The 22959-nt window shown below is 39.5% G+C and overlaps 2 long non-coding RNA genes across 30 annotated transcripts in view; both read left to right on the top strand.

The window, feature by feature from the left end:
* LOC102711248 overlaps positions 1–22959 on the top strand; it is a 34544-nt gene that overhangs the window by 5159 nt on the left and 6426 nt on the right. For 17 of the 29 annotated variants that reach the window (XR_005811649.1, XR_005811643.1, XR_005811637.1 and 14 more), the window contains exons 8-16: positions 18067–18270; positions 18440–18512; positions 18631–18755; positions 18892–19176; positions 19401–19487; positions 19659–19748; positions 19944–20015; positions 22293–22410; positions 22607–22766. This is a non-coding gene — a long non-coding RNA (uncharacterized LOC102711248). Of the gene's footprint in view, positions 1–14793; positions 14883–14967; positions 15057–15739; positions 15844–16353; positions 16452–16550; positions 16587–16673; positions 16792–17649; positions 17732–17838; positions 17889–18066; positions 18271–18439; positions 18513–18630; positions 18756–18891; positions 19177–19400; positions 19488–19658; positions 19749–19943; positions 20016–20382; positions 20518–22292; positions 22411–22606; positions 22767–22959 lie in introns of those variants that run through there. The other 12 variants (XR_005811633.1, XR_005811627.1, XR_005811638.1 and 9 more) reach the window with 12 other exon arrangements.
* On the top strand, positions 808–13171 carry LOC102711965. Its single transcript, XR_005811653.1, has 24 exons — positions 808–1144; positions 1372–1458; positions 1708–1752; positions 2019–2074; positions 2145–2293; positions 2807–2837; positions 3685–3756; positions 6334–6451; positions 6648–6751; positions 8111–8206; positions 8363–8460; positions 9580–9627; positions 9701–9761; positions 9865–9936; positions 10017–10082; positions 10175–10374; positions 10584–10637; positions 10743–10933; positions 11021–11334; positions 11396–11452; positions 11547–11646; positions 11739–11849; positions 12474–12659; positions 13116–13171. It is a non-coding gene; the product is annotated as an uncharacterized LOC102711965 (long non-coding RNA).

The raw sequence follows: 22959 nt of genomic DNA, 5'->3' as shown, positions 1-22959 counted from the left end.
GGCCTAGGAGTAGGGCTCTAGCCCAATCTGCCCTACCCCTAGTACCGCCCCTGACGTACAGGCAATATGCTACTAGTTTTCTTACAAATTTGAATTTCTAGAAAAGCTTATATTTTGTAATGGACAGAGTATGGCATTGTAATGGAGAAGTATGGGCACTTTTATAACCCACAGTGCCCACACACCTGTATACATTTCTGTCATGCTAATTTAAGTATGCTTTTAGCCTTCAACTATTGCTGATATTTTATGACCATCATGAAGTATTTCCCCCCTCAGGCTTGACTGTACTGATTTTGAATAGTTTTCTGAACAATGATGATGTTTAATATTTAATTAAATCTAACAGTTCGTTTTCATTTTTGCAGTACTTTGGTAGAACAAATTTTCCACGAACTGCTGGTGGTCCACTTCAGATAACAAGCTACGATTATGATGCTCCAATTGATGAGTATGGTGTGTAGAAGTTCTAAACAAATTCTGGGTGGTTTAGGATTAGGACCTGATCTCATTCTATTTAAAAGTTATATTTGTGTCTTTTGGTTTATTTAAATGGTAAAGACATGCTAGCTGAGATCCATGAATTGCTATTTTCAGGTATATTAAAGCAGCCAAAGTGGGGCCATCTGAAAGATCTACTTGCTGCTATCAAACATTGTGAGCCAGCTCTTATTGCAGTTGATGGCTCACCTCAATATATAAAGTTAGGATCCATGCAAGAGGTTGGTTGCCATCTTCTTTTTTTTTTTGTTTTTATACACATTTTATGGGCTATTCTATTACGTGTTGTTTAGGGAAAATGGCACCATTTGTTCCAGTACTTCTATGTTTATTTTTCTACTGTATAATGATATGGCAGACTAATATATGAAAGCTATGGAAGGATCGATGGATGTATGAGGTGACCTGGATGCAGTTACTGCCTGCAGCAACTGGTAGAGTTGTGCAGGTCACCAAGATCTGTTTACATGGAAGAAATTCATAGACGAATTCCCATTTTTTTCCCTTGCTTGCTAATTCTTTAATGGGTCTGAATCAAAGGACAAAAAATTAACATCTTTTTGCAGGTTTTCCTCTGTAGGTACTAGCTGCTGCAGCTTGTTCTTTAAGGGAAGAAGAGATATGGGTGGAGCAATATTAGATGGTGATGTGTTGAACCATTCGTTTTTATTCGCTTTGTCATCATAAACAATTATAGATCATTCTACATTCAGATTGCAGTTCTTTATCATTATCTTCTGTTTCTTGTCTAACTCCGATCCTAACCTTACTAGTGATTTCTGCTATCAAGCTACACAAGAACTATGAACTGCTCCATCCTTACCTTTCAACATTGAACCCTGTCTTACCGTCTCCATGTTTATTTTTTAGATCAGTTGATACAACGTAATGAGTTAAAGTAGTACTGAAGCAGATGTTCCTCACGGGAAGTGGTGGGTGATGGCAGCAGTGCAACACGTAATACATGGATCTTTCCCTCTCTGTCTACAATTTAATTATCATCTACCTACACATGATTTCGTTCAATTCTTAAGAGAGATTAAAGAGTGGTGCTAATGTATCCATAAACTCGGTGGATTCTGATTTAGTCTATTTTGTTTTCCAATATAATATATTGATCAGCCTGATGTACTGCTTAGATACATATAATGGCAGTTCTTATTAATATTCTTTTATTATTTATCGGTGGATACTTATGCATTTTAGAGAGAACATCAAGGAAATTATGAATGAGGAGTTTGGCGATGAAATGTAAGAAATTTACCTATGTTTATATTCAATTTTGTATTCATTTACGCATTAGTTTCTGGCTCCATGCTCTCGCTATCTATAGTTTGGTTATCATCTATCTAGACTTGATTCTATTCAGTTCTTAAGATAGATTAAAGAGTAGTGATTTCATATCCATAGACTAGATGGATTTTGAATGTCTATTTGTTTTTCAATTTAATATATTAATCAATCCGTTCTAATGTTCCGATTCCTTTATTTCCATGTTTTTTTCGTTGCATCCATAGTCCTGTACTTTCAGCAGCCAAAAAGGAGCACTATTAGATCCATAGACTATTTGTAGGTACGGTCTAATCCAGGTCCTTGCAGTTAACCAAATTGGAGGTGCTCTGATTTTCCCTATTTGATTTTAGGCCCCTTAAATCCCATGCAAGAAGCCTTGTATCTTATATGATCAGCTTATCCATAGCCTCCTATCATAAAGCAACTATATCGCGTCTAGCAATTTTGTCCGTACAACATACTGACTTCTTATTTAGAGGCACTGCTATGGCTTAACCAGGTGAGTTATGCTTCCTCTTCTTTCAACGTCAATTTCGATAGCCCCTATGGGTTCAGTATGATGCTTAAATTATACTCCCTCTGTTCCATAAGATTTTCTGGATTTGCTCATTTATCAATGTATATTTTTGTATCAATGTATCCATAGACTTTCTAGATTCCCTCCATTCCTCATCCATGTATCAATGTATATTTTTGGATATGTGTCTAGATTTATTAGTAGACACTTATGAATCTAGACAATGGCAGAAAGTCTTATAATGTGAAACAGATGGAATAGTTTTCAACATATAAAGGGAATTCTTTTCTGTTGCTCATTATCTATATTTGTTTTGAATGTTTATAAATGAAAACTTCATTTTCCCTGTTGTTTGCTGTTATGCATTACAATACTCTACACTCCAGGTTACACGATATGGCTATGAAATACATTACAATCACAATATTTTGCACTGCTAAAATTTATGCGTAATAATTGTAGTGTTCTGCACTGATGTGATTTTGGTGGCTGTAGATGGAAAGCACCTGCCTATATCCCTAGCCTTGTAAGTACTTATTTCGCTTTGGAATAATTAAATCCACATGAGAGCCTTTCATCCAAAAAAATATAGATCATACGTACAATTTTTCTTACCGCTTCCAAAATTAGAAAATTATTTGTGGATATACAGAGATATAGTTATTTTGTTTCAGAGTTTTCAATCTTGAATTTATTATAGCATGGTAAAAGGTATTTCTGTTTCTTGTTGATGAATATTACTGCTTCGGTTATTTTGCACGTACCTTCCAACCACAACTCCACAAGGGTTGTTGTCGTTTTTGTAGAACAAAGGAGTGCTTCCAAACTTAATCTAACCAGTCATGTATTTTCTTTTGTATTTGCCAGCTCCCTCATAACTTAGCTGTCTAGATTCTACGTTACTTTTCAACTAGAATTGTTTGGTTCAATAGTGATTTATTTCTCCCAATATTAGTACCAGATAGCTTTCTTCCATACATAGGTGGCATGTCTTTTATGTAACTTTTCTTGTAGTACAATAGATGGTGTCATTTTGTAGTGCACAACCTGTTTGTATAGGCTAGGCTGAAATTATTCGAGGTTGGCAGGTGGGCTAAGTGTTTACAGATTGATTCGTTCAAATACAGACATGTGCTCGATAGATTTGTGCCAATCCTCTATCTATTACTTCACGTATGTTACGATGTTTAAATGCCATTTGCCTTTGTTCTTCAAAAATGCATGGAAAAATTTACACCTGATTGATTAATTAGCTGGATAGAACTTTGTGTTTTGTTCTGAATTACTCCATGATTACCAAATACTTAGGAGAATTGCATGATTTGAGTTACTCCATCATGCTTGGTGATATTTTTCCTCTACTTTTTTCTCAGACGATTTGGAAGGCAATTTAGGTTCAATGGTTTACCAATGATGGAACTGCCATCCCCATCTCCAACAGCCAGGTCGCTCGCCACTCTTGCTCTGTTTATAATTAATTAATTCACTCCTTACTTTATGTTGCTAGAAAATAAAAAAAATATGTATAAAACCAGGCTATTTTTCCTTCTATTAGTTGACTATTGTTCATTTTTGTTTCGAGTTATATACTTGTCGAAAAAGACAAATAGGATATGTATTTACGAGAAATTGTTGCATTTCTTCTTTACGAAGAGTAGCACCGTTAATAATGTTAAGCCTCTGATCTTTAGGCAGTTGTCTTGCCATGAACAATGGTGGTGGCTGACCTAAATGTCCTAAATATATCTGCTCTAATCCTGTAAAAAATCAATGTTAGCTCCACAATCTTCATCATTTAGACTCATATTTATAAAATTGTTTCCTTCTTTCTTGCTAGCCCAAATCGGTTTTGGATTATTGGGGTGGCGATGATTAGGTTGGCATCATTTCTTCCAGGCACCTGCTTAAACTAAACCTTGTCAAAGAAGGTCCATCTTGATTTCACTGTTCCAAATTTCTTGTGCCGAAGAAGGTTCTGCCCTTACTATTTTGTCAGTAACACCCAATATTTGGTTAGCTTTGACCATATAACACGCGACCGTTTTTTCTCATTTGAAACACTAATATAGGGCCTGTTTGGGGGAGCTTTAGATTCTGAGACGCTGCTGCTTGGTAGCCAGCTTCTGGGAATCGGGAAAAGCTCCTAAACCCAGCTTCTCCAGCTTCTGGATTCTTAGTTCATTTTCCAGAATCTGTAACTATAGATTCTCAGAAGTTGTAGACCGTTTGGGACAGCTTCTGGCAAAAGCAGCTTTTGGGAAAAGCTGCAGCTGGGAGAAGCTCCTCCAAACAGGCCCATAGTCAAGTTAAATAATATAGCTCTAGTATTAACATACATGTGGATATGGTTGTTCAAACTCTATCGCCAAATTCCGATGAATTACTTATGAATGGTTTCTATTTTGTACAATCGATTTAACATTCCATCTCCTTAGACTTGCATGTTTTCCACAACTCGCACCTGCCATTGAATTTACACATTCACCACCCACGGTTTTGTCACACTCATTACCTATGTACTTATTTTAAATGTAAATTATATATAAGAGGAGCACCATACGACCTAGGGACCATTTTGGGGAATCGGAGTACCGAGGTCAAGGACTGGAACCATTCCAGGGTCCCGAGGCTATCCCGAGGGCCCGGGGATCCGGAGTCCCGAGGTCAATGTCCCGGGTACTCGGGGACCCGAAAAGGCCAATGGCACGAGGGCCCGGGGACTCTGAGTCGCGAGGTCGATGTGCTGAGGACCTTGGGGACCCAAAGTACAAAGGGCGATGCCTCGGGGACCATTCCGGGGACCTGGGTCCTGAGGCTACCCTGGGGACTCTGACTCTCGAGGTTGATGTCCTAGGGACCCAGGGAGCCCGTGTCTCGAGTCCCGGGGTTCCGTTCTTTATAGCCTTGCTCTACTCTGAACACGTCATCAGAGTTGTCTAGGGAGATGCTGGCACGGGCCATGTCATCGGAGTTGTCCTGGCTGTCGGATCCGAGATGGATGGATGAGAGCCTGGGTGCCACCACGTGTGGATGCCTCAGATTAACACACACGCACCCATTCCTCTCCACCACCCTTCACGTGCTCCGCCTCCTAGAAAATTTCTCCAACCCTACCTCGCTCTCCCCGCCTTGCTGCTGCGACTAGCGGTATCGGCGGTGATGGCCGCGGGCAGCGCCGTCCTAGCCCCGTCCGTGTAACTCCCGCTCGGTGCCACACAAGGGTGAGCTCAGGCATACATGGTGGCTACCGAGACTTGCGTCGACGAGGTGCATGTGTGTCATCTTGGTGAGAACGGCGAGAAGGGTGGTGCTGATGTGGTGCTCAAGGGGCATGAGGCGGAAGGGTATGGGGTGGTGTGGATTCCAAGCACCACGACGATAAACAGTAGTGACGTGGCACGAGAGCTCAAGCAGATGATGGACTTCATCCGCTAGGAGGCCATCGAGAAGGTCGCCGAGATCGAGTCTGCCGCCGCCGAGGTACCCTCTATTCCACCCGCCCACCTGCTCTACATTAATGTCTTCTTGAAGAGGATCTGTCGCGGTTTGGGTTTCTGGGTGCGACAGCGGAGATCTGGCGGTTCTAGAAGAGCGGATCAGCTCTTACGGGGATCGCAGAGTGGATGGTGTCACATTTAGCGTAGATCGGGTGGTGGAGGAGGCCTTGGTTGGGGCGTAGGGACTAGGGGGCATGCAGTTGTAGTCTGCAGTATGCTCTTGGGCGATTTAATTGGGTCGAGTCGGATTGTTGTGCACTTGGGTCCAGGCCATTGCATTCATTGTCCCTTGTGGCATATTCTGTGTTTTGCTTATTCATGTTGGTTAAATGAACTTGTGAAATATGCTGCATTTTGCTTAATGAGCTAAACAGTTACAGCTGTTCAATTTCTGCCCTAAATTTGAAAGTTCCATGGCTGTTTACTACCATTAAGAAATAAGTGAAAACTAATAATTTTTGTTCCACGTGAGTTACTCTGTCGACTTACCTTTTCAATGATCTAATGGGAAGTATAATTCCTCAGGAATTTCAAATCGAGAAACTACAGCTCATGAAAGCTGAAAAGGAGAGGATCAGGCAAGAATATGAACGGAAAGAGAAGCAAAACAATGTCGAGAAGAAAGTGTTTATTTCTTCTTTCGGTTTGTACTGTTCTTCATCATGGAAGTTTGTTCTATTTGTGATTATGCAACATTGGAGCTACCAAGTTACTCATCGCAAATCATTATGAATACTGTTGAATTTTCACCCTTTGATATAATGGCACATTCATCATAGAATTATTCATAGTAAATTAATGCAAAATATGGTTCTCTAATTTCACTACATTTGGTGTAGTGAATAATACTCAAGTCTATGTTGGAGGCAAGAGGGAAGGAGCTGCTGTACATTAGCCGAGATCACCATTCATATGAGAATCTTCTTAGGTTACTGTTTTTCAGGTACAGTACAGTTGATTTTGCATCTGTTATTTTGGACATCGAGCATGAATTTGTGCTTCTGCTGCATTCGTCTTTGGCAATTTTAAATGCATCAACAAACACATGAGAACACACATGCTACAAAGGAAAGACAATATAGAGAACATTATTGTGAAACAGTAATCAAGATAATTCCCCATGGGTGATTCATAATTCAAATGATTGTCTTTTGGGTTTAAGTAGTCACTGTTTTTTCCTCCCTAAGAAATATCATGTCTATCAAGTTTTCTTTCCTGTGATGAGAGTTAATATTATTGATCAATATATTCCCTCGTTTGAGGTGCGGGCAGATTGACTTGCATGGAACCTAATACTTAGCCTGGACTGTTGATTTCTTTTACATATCAGTAACCTGGAGATCAAGATTGAAATTACTGCCAAATGCAATCCATGTTACCATTTTTTTTGCCACTAAACCTACATTTTCCAAGCCTGTCGAGTACTCTTTCACCTGCATTTTCTAGGGCCATGACTATTCCAAAAGAGATTCCTGATCCAAAGGACAAAATGTTTTGTAGTTAGAACTATCCTACAAATCCAGCTTCTAATATTCATGAATTTCATTGACATATTAATTTATTGAAATGCATTAATTAACATTATTTACATCGAATCATATCTTCTTTATATTATGAGAAGAACAGAGTGCAGACGGTTCCATATTTCCTATTCAAGCTTTTTTCATTAGGAACATCCTCACATATTGACATTTCCTATCTTCTGTTAGCAACATTGAATCAACTGTCTTTAATGGCTCTATGATGTGTAATAAAAATAGCACACAATGGCATGTATTTTCTTTTTTTATATACTAAATCAGCCTGAGTCATGCGATGATGACGATGACGGTGTATGGAAACATAGATGATACTGAACCCAGAGTTAAGGGGACGATGGAAACGCATGATTTTTTAGATAGTTCATTTGCGGGTAGGAACTAGTTCCATTCTTTCTGTTTTACCTTATTTCCCCATGGTATGGAGAAGTGGCAATGTTGCATATACCTGTCATGCATTTCTGTGACCCATGCATGTTTCAAGTCTGAGAAATGGATTTAAATGGAAGTTTGTTGGAATTTCGTATTCCTGTTTATGGTGACAAAGTTACTGCATATTTCATGCGACATACTGAAACTATTTCATGCACCCATTGCTGTTCATTTTTACGTACTTTGATATTGTTGTTCTTAGACAATCTATTTTCATTTAAAGATGTTCCTTGTTTCAAATGTGGCATGTTAAAAAATGTGGGAAGATGAGTGGCCATGTGGATGTTGGGAATCTGTACTAATGATGCAACTCCTGAAATTATTGTGTGCAGGAGCTGGGCACTGATGTTAACTTGTACGCTCTGGTTTTGGAGAATTTGTTTTGAACAATTCGGGTTGTTTTTACTTCTCGAGTGCATGCAATGGTTGTGAGTAGTTTCTTGTATACATGACTAACTTGTGTATCTTCTTATCTGGAGAGTGCAGATGGCGATTTCTCTTTACAAGTCTGCCTCTTTCGATTACCCTTGTGGAGAGGTCATTGAACATACGCATTTCTTTCTTATATCTATTCATTTCTTCAGGACAATGTCATCAGTCAGAAGTGAAGCAGTAGCTGGGGAGAATTTCTTTATGATGGTTTTTTAGTTCCTTGAGACCTTTGTTGGCTCAATGTCATCAGGTACGCCACAGCCCAAAATTGTCAAGTAAATCTAAAGGACATTTGACATTGTCATTGCCTTCCTTATAAGATTAGTTCTGTTGTATACGCAAGCTAATTAACATCATATATTCCAGAGTAATAACAGAACTATTTTACTAGAATTCGTAAGAATAATGCTGTAAATATTTGTATGCTACCTAACAGCTCAGCAGAGTACAATCATAACTGTTAGGCATTACATGAATATTCAACATTTTCATATTAGCATGTTGGCTCAATGATCTAGCAAGATCAATCATAAAAGTTCTCCCTTTTGAGGAGCTAAATTCCGACGATCAAATACCTCAATTTAGTTTTATACAGTCGATGCCAAAAATAATTATCTACTCTAATTCAGGGATGAAATTTTATGGAAAGCAATATATTCTCCATTACTAGTTGGCACTGATCCAGTAGTTTTTAAGTCATTGTCAATCAGTTGGCTTATGTAACCATTCCATATGTCTGATTAAAGGTGTTGGAGTTGGATTTATCTCTGCTCTTATATCCTATTCCTAGGTTCTACGTTGAAAACTCTGTTTGCAAAACATGAAAGACTCAGTACTTAGTATTGATCTGTGTGCATTGAATCATATCTTCATAAAATGATTCATAATCTTTCTCCTTTTAAATAATTTCACAAGAAAAGTTCTCTTAGATAATAGCAGCAAAGAAAACATGGTAGAATATGAATTCTACTATTCCTTTTCTCCTTGTAATCATGTTTTGAACTGTTTGTTTTGAATACTTGTTAAAATCCTTCTTATGGTTTTTAATGTCAGTTGTGTCATCAGTCCTTTGGCTCCTCCTTATAGTAGCTTTGTGTAAATTGCATCAGTTTTTCTTTCAAATAGCGCTAATTGCAACATTTATGTACTATTATATACCCATTTCCCCATTGCTTCTTCTACTCTGAATGATTTTAGTATTAGATCTTGTGAAACTTTGACCACTTTGTACCCATTTAAATATGCTGGGCTAGATATTGACAAGAAAGTCACATCATGCTACCTGTTTTCAGTTGACAAACTTTGTCATGATTAATTTATGTTGCTAGTGGCCCAGTGCTAAGCCTGCTGGGTTGTTTAACTGTTTCAGCCTTCAAAACATGGAGTGCTGCGTTTTTGTTCTCTTCCCTTGCTTCTCGTAAGGACACTTCTATACTTCACCCTATCCTTTTTCTGTATTTTTCCCTTAAAAAGTTCTGTATCAATTCTAGGTATATGTTAGCATAAGGACTTGGGTTGTCAAGAATTGTTTCTATACTATTCACAGGGATGGTATGTACAATATGCAACATTGCAAATTCATGTATTATATGGAAAGCATATTTGCACCACCGCTACGTTTTTTGGAATCATACTTACTATTTTTTTTTCTCAGGTTATGAAGCAACTCGCAGCGCTTCATTTTTGCCTTCTTTCACTTACTGTCATCTCTAGCGGAAACATTCGTGTAAGCACAGTAGCTTTATTTGAGTAATGCAAAAAATATCTCTTTGCTCTTAACAAACAATTCCTAAATTCGCTTTTCAGCTTCATTTATGTGGGCTTTGATATTGCCATGGAAGAACATATGTGGGTTTCATATTCTTCTCAATTGTATCCTTAACTTTCTTTTTTGTTTTCCTAAATCACCAGTTTTGACCTTTGCTCTGGTTGGTGGAAAGTTTGGTTCCTTTACTTAACAACAGATATTTATAATACTTGCAACGTACTGTCAGGAGCCCTTATTCAAATATAATACTTAATTGGCAGCCAAAGCCATATTATTGTCTAGATTTGCACAATTATGTCTTCTCTATGGTAAAAGCATGTAACAGTAGGATGTATATGAAAGGTGTATCGCCTAACTACAAGGGAAAATGGAAGGTTCCATGGATTGATAATCCAGGTTAGATATAATGATCATTTCTGCGTGCACTATGTTAATGTTTTTCATGTTCCTGTGTACCTTGCCTAATACTGTTTGTACCAGGTAGTTTAATCTATATTTGATAACAGTTATTTTCATTTCTCATTGCATATCTAACTGTGAGCTGGACCTCACTTGCTCACCAATGTTGAAGTGAAAATAAAGTGATTTATATGCATCTTTGACAGAATTTGAGGATGACCCAGACCTATACATGCTGAAACCTTCTTGCTGATTAATAGGTATGCACACATGGTTAGTACAATTAGATATGCATGAATTGTCATTTTTTTCCTACTAGCAATGAAGGAGTGACTTGGAGAGGCGCAAGGAATGTTCTTGTGCAGGGCTGCGATGCGGCTGAGGCAGGTAGGATGGTGATGTGGTCGTTGGCCCCAGTCATGGAGCTGGCGCGCCTCGCCATCGACTCCAACGGTGACCCCGCTTCCATCCACCGTGCGCTTGACCTCACCATGCTGCTGTTGACCATTCATTTACCTCGATCTTCTTAGCGTCTATCTTGTGAAAATATGTGAAGGTTTCTATTTTGCCCTGTTTTTAATGTGGTACAAATTATAATCCTAAAGTGGTTTCCGTAAAAACTTCTACTGTGGAAATTTGTTAGGTGCGTGATATTCATGAGGCGAACAAGAACAAATGCTAGCTACAAGAACACCATATGGGAGGCGCTCTGCTAACAAGCTATAGATTTTTACTCTAGATGTGCATGAAAGATATGAAATCCTTTACTTTTCGGTTGACATTGTTCATATCACATCTTTGCGTTGTCCAACAGGACATCAATTCATACTTGGCGTTTTTGTTGGAATTGATTGTGGTACAAGGACCATTAGTGGGATTAATTGTATCTATTAGTCGATATGATCTCTTCCACGGGCACCTCTTCCTTGCTTCTGGGACAGGAAGGCTTGGAATTCTGTAAGTGCCATCAATTACTCTGTACGATTTGTGCCCAACACTCTCTAACAAGAAAATATAGGGGGGAGGAATATTGGAAACAAGGGGGATGACACGTGCCCCAAAGCAAGTTCCTTTGGTAAGAAAAATAATCTGCTGTGGTTTTTGCTAAAATTATTTAAGTTCGTGGACAGGATTAGAAATCTTCATTTACGCACTGCCTTGTTTTACAGAAGTTGGGATGACCCAAGACTCTGATGGTCAATTTCGTGATGTAATAAATGCATATTTGGAGCCAAAATGTCAATGGCCTTATTCGGAAGCTGTGCAGAGGTAAAAGAGTTCGTGGAAAACTACTTCACCATATGGTTTATTTATCTCAGATAGCCAGGTTCCCAATTGTTGAAATGATGTTTTGCTTTCAGTATGCGCTCTCCGTTTTTTTGTCGTCGCTTTTGGGTGATTCATGGGGAAATGATATTAGGCAGCTGCTAAATGGTTTTGTGCCAATGATTTGTTTCTTCTATCTCCTTAAGGTACGTGGACAACATCCTTTTTTTCGATACTATTATGAAGGGAGTAACATATTCTAGCGATAGTAGTTTATGCAATAGGAAGGGAGTAACATATTCTAGCGATAGATATGAAATGTCCAGACTTATTTTCTTGTATATGTCTCGAGATCAATACATACTTCCCAAGATTGCTGAGAGAGAACTTCGGAGGTTTTCAGACCTTCTCTCTGTGTCGTCAGCAGTAGGATAAAGCCCATATTGAGAGAGGTAAAAGCTTTGCTTCGTCTAAAGCAAACATTTTCCATGTAACTTTCTCAAGTCTAATTATCTAATTTACATATTCCAGTACCATGGCTTGTATCTGCAATTATAAAGCAGAGAAAAGTTCATGGGAAAGAATGATGAGGTTTCGTGGAGAAATATAGATGTGCTCCAAGTTGTTTTAGTTCTTCCTGGGGATCCTGTTAGAAGGTAGTAATAATTTCTCCTGTCTAATCCTGCAATAGTAACAGTAATTGTAGGCATGTAGTAGTTTTGTGGCAATGTGGCGGTCACTGCCCTCTTCTCTCTTCTTTTTCATGTCTGGGCTCCCCTCCTCTCCCTCTTCGCGCTGTACATCTAACGCTTCCTGCCACCCTGTGGCAGATCTGCACAGGAGCATCGGGTGTCCGGGGCAACCAAGCTAAGGCTGGGAGGCTAGGGGAGTAGGAGGGAGAGCGATGGCTCGGTCATGATCCCCTAGCCTCTGCTATGGTTGGTTGTTGGTTTGGGCATTGGGCGCCAGAATCCGTCGGCGGCGATCAACCTGTGTTGGGTGGAGTGGAGGTGGATGTGAGTGCCTCCTGCGTGTGCTCCTGGACTGTGCGATGATGTAATATTGTCATGCACATTTCATTGGCCATTTTATGTTTTAATATAGTGCTGCTCAAGAATATTAAAGGAGGTTAATTCTAGGAGCTCTATGACTAATTTACTCTATTAATTTGTTCTCATATAGGCCAGCATAGAAAAACCAGCTTCACAATTACTCTCATGAATAAAGCTAGTCCAAACACTTTGAGAGCCACAAATTTTCCCATTATGTACTCTAGGCCGTTCGTTATTACTTCAGACATGTGTGTTTTCTCTTCTTGCAATTCAACAACTTTTCTGTTTATTTCCATTGTATTTTGCTCTAAATTTAAAATTACACAGTCCTATGTACTTATGGTTCTCCTATTGAGAATTCTTACAGGAATATTTTTCTTTATCTTTATCCTATCTTTATTTTGTTGCCCATTTCTGCAGTGGTTTCCCTGTTTGGTTACGTGACATCCCTGCCATAGAGTTCCGAACTGACAATGAGCCATTCAAGGTAAAACATTGACACATGTCCTCTATAGATCATATTACTTTCATCTGATAATAAATTTATGTTCTGCGAACTCTTCAAGATTTTAACACCAGGAAAAAAAAACTCCGTATGGAAACATAAGACGTAATGTTTTTTCAAGGGGCATGTGCAAACACCATCTTCTAACCACTAAATCTTCTAAACGTTTACAGGCTGAAGTGCAGACTTTCGTGACAAAAATTGTCGCTTCGATGAAAGAGGAGAAACTTTATTCTTGGCAAGGTGGTCCCATTATATTACAACAGGTATTTAAACCATTCTCAGATGTTATTTCCTAGTTAGTCAGTTGTTGAACATTTTTCCATGGATGTGAAACTTGGCTACTTTTGCCTTTTCCAGAGAATATGCTCTATATTGCCTTGCTAAATATAGGTGATACCTTCTCAAGAGACAAATCCTTGAGATTATAATCAATATTATTTTATTTGGAATTCAGATGGCAAACTGTCAACTTAAGTACTCGTGATCCAATTAATGTATTACGCTGGATGGTGCAGTGAATTGTATTCATTGGTAATGGAAACAATGTAGTCTTGTGTTCTGTCTACATTAATTTGATGCTTCAGTCATGTTATTTCTACACTGATATTAAATTACTAGTTTGATACTCAATGAAATATCTCTAGACCTATCCTTACATGCAGCAATTCTCATATAACTGTATGAGTAGACTGTTAGACTGACATTAAATTACTAGTTTGGTACTCAATGAAATTGGTACTCAATGAAATATCTATAGACCTAGCCTTGACATGCAGCAATTCTGACATAAATGTATAAGTAGACTGTTTGGCTAATAATCATAGAATTCTAAGGAACAAGGAAAGCATTATCTTTTAGGTATGTTACGTAAGTAGACTGTTTGGCTAATAATCTCCAACACCATCTGGTGTTACAGGATGCTACAATATTTGCTCAGCCACTGTTTTGTATCTATGTATTGCAAAACTGCAATATCGGTGGATATTAGACTTGTAATATAATTATGATAATTATGTGATATGCATGATTTGAATACTTAATTCCATTCTTATGAAGGGAAAACTGTGACATACATTGTTGTAAGCATGCAAGTTGTCTTTATGTAGTGAATTTAGAGGGACAATTGTTGGGTACAAACCACCTGTTCATGTAGTTCTACATGAAAGGTCCTCTATCCATCTGATGTGGGGTTTGCCTGGGGGACTCGTAGACGAGTTGATGCAAAAAGAAAACTAGGATTAGCAGCCAGTGTACATGTGTCACCATGACCAATTGGTCAATAATAGAACCACAATACCATATGCACCCTGTTTTTCTCCCCTTCTTTAAGTCTCCCATGTTACCTTGTCACTTAACCAACCACCACCTGATTTGCGCATTCCAAAACCAAAAGATGAGTATATGTGACATTCTTATATAACTGCTGATAATCATTTACGCTTTTTGTTAATTGTACCATAGATGTCCAAAAGTTAAAATGAAAATGGACGTATGACTTATCCTGTCCATTTCTGTGGAAAATTTTTGACAGATTGAAAACGAATATGGGAATATTCAAGGAAATTTCGGTCAAGCAGGGAAGAGATATATGCTAAGGGCTGCTCAGAAGGAAATTGGGCTTGACACTAGCATTCCTTGGGTAATATGCAGGCAGACTGATGCTCCAGAAGAAATTGTAGGTGACCTCATAATCTTTTGATTCTTGTTAATATTGTGTTGCTAATCATATGAAGTAGGTCAGTAGTCATTCATCCTTTTTGGCAGATCGATAGGTGCAATGCATTTTATTGCGATGGTTTTAAGCCAAATTCTTACAATAAGCCAACAATATGGACTGAACATTGGGATGGATGGTATGTGGTTCCTTCCTGGATTCCATCAGATCTAGTTTTGCTCCATCTGCTACTATGAAAATTTTGAAACTGGGGATGATAAGATGTTTTATTCTGAATTGGGATAAACATAGCAAAATCTCGACTCCATGAGTTTAAACCAGTGTTAGACCTTGTGACACATCAAGTTTTCAGTTTAGAAAATATTATTCTCTAATATTTGTACTTTCCAAAAGATACTACAACACGTGTCTACATAATCCATGTGTAGATCTGAATAAGAGAATTAGTTTTGGGTTTTGTCGTAAAAAGAAATGCTGGCCAACATTAATCCTTCAAGCGTTTTGTCATTAATCCTTCAAAAGTTAGGTCTGACCTATGTCATGAAGCCAAGACATGAACTGCTTCTCTAGCTGGTGGTCAAAGGCAGTGAAATGAAAAGCATTGAAAGAGATTAAAAAGGGTCAACTTGCTTATTGTACTTGTGGCTCGGAAATTTGGAAATTTAGGAACAATTTCATGTTTACTGGCATAAGTCCTACTGTGATGGCTGTAACCCAAACAGTGGTAAATGAGAGATTTTATTTTGCTCTATTGTTTTGTGTAGATTTTATTTTCTGTTGCTTAATAATATATAGCTCTCAAAGTACACTCATGCCCTGCAATTTTTTTTTGAGCATAACATAGTGTGCCAATGGTGATAGGTATGCTGACTGGGGTGGAGCATTACCTCACAGGCCAGCCGCAGACAGTGCTTTTGCTGTCACTCGTTTCTGCCAGAGGTGGAAGCTTACAGAATTATTATCTGGTAAGATTTTTCTTGATGGACGTCAAGCTGTTGCTGCTCCCCTTCCCCTCCCCACTGGCCACTCTCCACCACCCACCACTCCGCTCCCTACCACCCGCCGCTCCCCAAGTTCCTCTTCCCCAGACACGCCTTGCCTGCTTGCGCTGCGCTTCCTCCGGCCCCCTCCCCGCTGTTGGCGGTGGTGCCACAGGCTGCCGTGTCCGTCAGCTGGACGAGAGCTAAGTTTGTCGTGTCTGCTCTTCTTGCCGCCGCCAGATCCAGTCACCAGGACTGAGGTATGTCACACGCCTGCTCCCTCCTCCACCGCCGTCTCCTCCCCCTCCCCATGTGCAAGGATGACGACGGTGGAGGATTCGGCCTGGTCGACTATGGATCCGGCCGGGGAGGCTGTGGGTTTGGCCGGGGCAGTGGTTCTTCCTCCGGGCCGCCTGCCCGATGGATGAATTTACAATGTTCAAACAGTGTGTGTATCATGGATTTTTAAAAAATAATTTATTTACTCATCTTCAGGAAGATTTTGCTCCAATAAATTTGATAGTTGAAGATAGTTCCATCGTGCAACCCCTGGTGGAGCTGCAAATGTGAAGACCATAGGATATTACACCTCAGTAATTCTACTATCAACTTGAAACCAATTGTTTGTGGTTTGCTTGAATATTGCAATGTACAGCTTTGATCGTATTGTTTTCTTTATGCATGTTTCAAAGAGACGGTACTGAACTGAACGCATAGCCTTTGGCTGGGTAAGACTGGCTACTGATTGATTGATTCAGACTTAAAGTTCTCTTGCAGAAATCTTCCGAGAAGAAAGATGACGATGTGTATTGCAGATAAGTAGATAACCTTCCAAGAAGAGAGATGGCGATGTGTGGAATACGTGAATAATTGGCTGGGTTTTGCCGCCGCTGCTCTTCGTGTCACCGCCGGATCCAGTCACCAGGATGACAGGTATGTCGTACTCCTGCTCCCTCCACCGCCGGTCTCCTCCCCCTCCCCATGTGCAAGAACGATGATGGCAGTAGATTCGGGCTGGCCGACGATGCATCCTACCCAGGAGGCTGCAGATTCGGCCGGCCCGGTGGCGCTTCCTCTGGCCTGTCTGCCTGATGGATGAATTTACAGTGTTCAAACAGTGTGTGTATCATGAGTTTTTTAAAAAATAATTTTTTTACTCAACTTCAGGAAGGTTTACCTCCAATAAATTTGATGGTTGAGGATAAGTTCCATCATGCAAATGCGAAGACCATAGGAAATAACACCTCTGAAATTGTACTGTCAGCTTGAAACCCATTATTTGTTGTTTGCTTGAATATTGCAATGTACAGCTTTGATGTCCATGTTATTGTAACTACATGGCTATTTCTGCAATTTTGCTATCTGATATTTCTGTTGCTGATATTTTGATGTAATGGTTGTAAGTTTAAATATGCAAATTTTAAACTATAGAAAATCATTCTACTGGTTTGGTGTATCTTGAAGAAGTTTCTTCATTAAATATTTTTATTGTGAAGGTGTGTTTATGCTGTCAATAATCGTTTGATTTCAATACTTCCTGCAGTAGGTCAAGTTCCCTTTTTATTTCTGAAAGCTACTGCAGTAAAACAGTCAAGCTAGATTTGTAACCTACTTTATTAAAATCAGCTTTGTTTTATTAACTGACAAATATATCTTTTTATGTTGGTATAGCTTAAAGAAATTGCAAGTAAATGAAATGAGTCATTCATTCAGAAAAATATTCATTTCCGTTATTTTTGTTGTTTGCTGCTGTTTTAGGCCTGAAGTTGACCTTGCTTTGTTTTGTAATAGCATATAAAGAATATGGTGCTACTACAATATCTCGTTGGTACACTTGAGGCTGATTTTGTACCTCGTCATGATGCATATAAAGGTAAATTATACACACGAGTCATGAACTTGGCTGGTTTTTCTATTTGTTTTTGTATATATGTTTTATAAACGAAGACGTTCTTACCTTCTATTCTGATTTTGTAACAGAGTCATTAGACTCGGTAATTTCCAGGGAATCTCTTCTACAGATGCTTCTGGTATGATCTACATCCAGAATCACCAAAGAATATCTTAGATCTATTGGCTAATTCTTCTTGCTGCTTCTCCTTATCCTTTTCTTTTGTTATTAAAGTGGCATCGAACTCATGCAATTTTCTTATGTTGCTTTCTAAGTTCTGATATTGCTGGAGTTTCTTCTGATATCCATTATATCAGGTGTAACGGAAGCTTGCATTCAGATCTTTCGTAAAGAACTGCATCTCATTCCTGCTCACTCAATATTATCAAGAAGTTGAAGATGGTGTAGCTTCTAAAGAATGTTCTGCTAAATCAGCATCTGATCTAGATTCTTCCTTAGCTGTGATATCTTTTGGATTCAAAAGAAAAGCTTTGGCATCAGTTCAGAAACTTTTCATTATAGTGAGTCTATAGCATTTAGTTGTACACATAGCTTGCATGAAGTACACGTGCTAATGATTTCAAGTTATTTATAGGTTATGAACCTTGACTTGATTAGAAATTCTGGATTGAGTAAAATAATGCCTTGTTAGATGATGTTTCTTATAGCATCTGTCAACCTATAATGCAGATTTGCTTGTAAAATTTTTGGACGCTACTATGACAGTGAAGGCAGCCCAATAAAATATCTCCACGGTATAGAGGTGAAGGCAAAGAGAGGCACTCAGCTTCTTGGCAAGCAGAACAATGAAGAAGCTAAAATACCTAGCTGAGATGCCAGCTGAGACATGCTAGCTGAGATCCATGAATTGCTATTTTCAGGTATATTAAAGCAGCCAAAGTGGGGGCATCTGAAAGATCTGCATGCTGCTATCAAACATTGTGAGCCAGCTCTTATTGCAGTTGATGGCTCACCTCAATATATAAAGTTAGGATCCTTGCAAGAGGTTGGTTGCCATGTTCTTTTTTTTTTGTTTTTATACACATTTTATGGGCTATTCTATTACGTGTTGTTTAGGGAAAATGGCACCATTTGTTCCAGTACTTCTATGTTTATTTTTCTACTGTATAATGATATGGCAGACTAATATATGAAAGCTATGGAAGGATCGATGGATGTATGAGGTGACCTGGATGCAGTTACTGCTCCAGCAACTGGTAGAGTTGTGCAGGTCACCAAGATCTGTTTACATGGAAGAAATTCATAGACGAATTCCCATTTTTTTTTCCCTTGCTTGCTAATTCTTTAATGGGTCTGAGTCAAAGGACAAAAATTAACATCTTTTTGCAGGTTTTCCTCTGTAGGTACTAGCTGCTGCAGCATGTTCTTTAAGGGAACAAGAGACATGGGTGTAGCAATATTAGATGGTAATGTGTTGAACCATTCGTTTTTATTCGCTTTGTCATCGTAAACAATTATAGATCATTCTACATTCAGATTGCAGTTTTTTATCATTATCTTCTGTTTCTTGTCTAACTCCGATCCTAACCTAGTGATTTCTGCCATCAAGCTACACAAGAACTATGGACTGCTCCATCCTTACTTTTCAACCTTGAACCCTGTCTTACCGTCTCCATGTTTATTTTTTTAGATCAGCTGATACAACGTAATGAGTTGAAATAGTACTGAAGCAGATGTTCCTCACGGGAAGTGGTGGGTGATGGCAGCAGTGCAACACGTAATACATGGATCTTTCCCTATCTGTCTACAAACACATGATTTCGTTCACTTCTTAAGAGAGATTAAAGAGTGGTGCTATCGTATCCATAAACTCGGTGGATTCTGATTTTGTCTATTTTGTTTTCCAATATAATATATTGATCAGGCTGAAATTATTCGAGGTTGGCAGGTAGGCTAAGTGTTTACAGGTTGATTCGTTCAAATACAGACATGTGCTCGATAGATTTGTGCCAATCCTCTATCTATTACTTCACAGATGGTACGATGTTTAAATGCCGTTTGCCTTTGTTCTTCAGACACGCATGGAAAAATTTACACCTGGTTGATTAATTAGGTGGATAGAACTTTGTGTTTTGTCCTGAATTACTCCATGATTACCAAATACTTAGGAGAATTGCATGATTTGAGTTATTTCATCATGCTTGGTGATATTTTTTCTCTACTTTTTTCTCAGAAGATTTGGAAGGCAATTTCGGTTCAATGGTTTACCAATGATGGAACTGCCATCCCCATCTCCAACAGCCAGGTCGCTCGCCACTCTTGCTTTGTTTGTAATTAATTAATTCACACCTTACTTTATTTTGCTAGAAAATAAAAAAATAAGTAAAAACCAGGCTATTTTTCCTTTCTATTAGTTGGCTATTGTTCATTTTTCTTTGGAGTTATATGCTTGTTGAAAAAGACAAATAGGATATGTATTTACGTGAAATTGGTGCATTTCTTCTTTACGAAGAGGAGTAGCACCGTCAATAACGTTAAGCCTCTGATCTCTAAGTACTTGTGGTGGCCGATCTATATATATCTACTCTAATCTTGTAAAAAATCAATGTCAGCTCCACACTCTTCAACATCTAGACTCACATTTATAAAATTGTTTCCTTCTTTCTTGCCAGCCCAAATCGGTTTTGGATTATTGGAGTGGCTATGATTATGTCAGCATCATTTCTTCCAAGCATTTGATTAAGCTAAACCTTGTCAAAGAAGGTCCATCTTGATTTCACTGTTCCAAATTTCATGTGCCGAAGAAGGTTTTGCCCTTACTATTTTGTCAGTAAAATCCAATATTTGGTTAGCTTTGATCATATAACAAGCGACCGTTTTTTCTCATTTTTCTCATTTGAAACACTAATACAGTCAAGTTAAATAATATTGCTCTGGTATTAACATACATGTGGATACGGTTGTTCAAATTCCAATGAATTACTTATGAATGATTTCTATTTTGTACAATCGATTTAACACTCCATCTCCTTAGGCTTGCATGTTTTCCACAACTCGCACCTGCCATTGAATTTACACGTTCACCACTCACGGTTTTGTCGCACTCATTACCAATGTACTTTTCAATGTATATTATATACAAGAACAGCGCCATATGACCTGGGGACCATTCTAGGGAACCGGAGTACCAAGGTCGAGGACCGGAACCATTCTAGGGTCCCGAGGCTATCTCGAGGGCCCGGGGATCCGTAGTCTCGAGGTCAATGTCCCCGGTACACGGCGACCTGAAAAGGCCGATGGCACGAGGAGCTCGGGGACCCAAAGTCCAAAGGGCGATGCCTCAGGGACCATTCCGGAGGCCTGGGTCTTGAGGCTACCCCGGGTACTCCGACTCCCGAGGTTTATGTCCTAGGAACCCGGAGAGCCCGTGTCCCGAGTCCTAGGGTTTCGTTCTTTATAGCCTGGGTCTACCCTGAACACACGTCATCAGAGTTGTCTAGGGAGATGCTAGTACGGGCCACGTCATCAGAGTTATCTTGGCCGTCGGATCCGAGATGGGCGGATGGATGGATGAGAGCCTGGGCGCCACCACGTGTGGATGTGTCAGATTAACTATCTTGCCTTTGCTCCGTCTCCTAGAAAATTTCTCCAACCCTACCTCGCTCCCCCTGCCTTGCTGCTGCGCCTAGCGGCATCGGCTGTGACAGCTGCTGGCAGCGCCGTCCTTGCCCCATCCGTGTCACTCTCCCGCTCAGTGCCGCGCAAGGGCGAGCTCAGGCGCGCCCGTTGCATGCCGCGAGGCTGTACACGGTGGCTACTGAGACTTGCGTCGAGGAGGTGCGTGTATCATCTTGGTGACGGCGGCGAGAAGGACGCCATGCTTAAGGGGCATGATGCAGAAGGGTATGGGGTGGTGTGGATTCCAAGCACCACGACGATAAACAACGGTGACGTGGCACGGCAGCTCAAGTAGATGACGGACTTCATCCGCTAGGAGGCCATCGAGAAGGTCGCCGAGATCGAGTCGGCCGCCGCTGAGGTACCCTCTATTCCGCCCGCCCGCCTGCACTACATTAATGTCTTCTTGAAGGGGATCCATCGTGGTTTGGGTTTCTTTGCGCGACAGCGGAGATCTGGCGGTCCCGAAACAGCGGATCTGCTCTTACGGGGATCGCAGAGTGGATGGTGTCACATTGAGCGTAGATCGGACGATGGAGGAGGCCTTGGTTGGGGCATAGGGATTAGGGGGACATGCAGTTGTAGTCTGCACTATGCTCATGGGCGATTTCATTGGGTAGAGTCGGATTGTTGTGTATTTGGGTCCAAGCCATTGCATTCATTATCCCTTGTGGCATATTCTGAGTTTTGCTTATTCATGTTGGTTAAATGAACTTGTGAAATATCCTGCATTTTGCTTAATGAGCTAAACAGTTACAACTGTTCAATTTTTGCCTTAATTTTAAAAGTTCCATGGCTGTTTACTACCATTAAGAAATAAGTGAAAACTAATAATTTTTGTTCAATGTGAATTACTCCGTCGACTTACCTTTTCAATGATCTAATGGGAAGTATAATTCCTCAGGAATTTCAAATCGAGAAACTACAGCCCATGGAAGCTGAAAAGAAGAGGATCAGGCAAGAATATGAACGGAAAGAGAAGCAAAATGATGTCGAGAAGAAAATGTTTATTTCTTCTTTCGGTTTGTACTGTTCTTCATCATGGAAGTTTATTCTATTTGTGATTCTGCAACATTGGAACTACCAAGTTACTCATTGCAAATCATCATGAATATTGTTGAATTTTCACCCTTTGATATAATGGCACATTCGTCATAGAATTATTCATAGTAAACTAATGCAAAATATGGTTCTCTAATTTCACTGCATTTGGTGTAGTGAATAATACTCAAGGCAGGTCAAAGATTCCCAAATTGAAGTTCTGCAAGCTCAAGATGATTTAGTGAAGTGTATGTTGGAGGCAATAGGGAAGGAGCTGCTGTACATTAGCCGAGATCACCATTCACACGAGAATCTTCTTAGGATACTCATTTTTCAGGTACAGTACAGTTGATTTTGCATCTGTTATTTTGGACATCGAGCATGAATTTGTGCTTCTGCTGCATTCGTCTTTTGCAATTTTAAATGCATCAACAAACACATGAGAGAACACATGCTGCAAAGGAAAGACAATATAGAGAACATTATTGTGAAACAGTAATTAAGATAATTCCCCATGGGTGATTCATAAC

Source organism: Oryza brachyantha, chromosome 4, assembly GCF_000231095.2.
Source record: "Oryza brachyantha chromosome 4, ObraRS2, whole genome shotgun sequence".
In the NCBI taxonomy this organism is placed as follows: Eukaryota; Viridiplantae; Streptophyta; class Magnoliopsida; order Poales; family Poaceae; genus Oryza; species Oryza brachyantha.
This window is presented reverse-complemented; position numbering and strand designations above follow the sequence as displayed.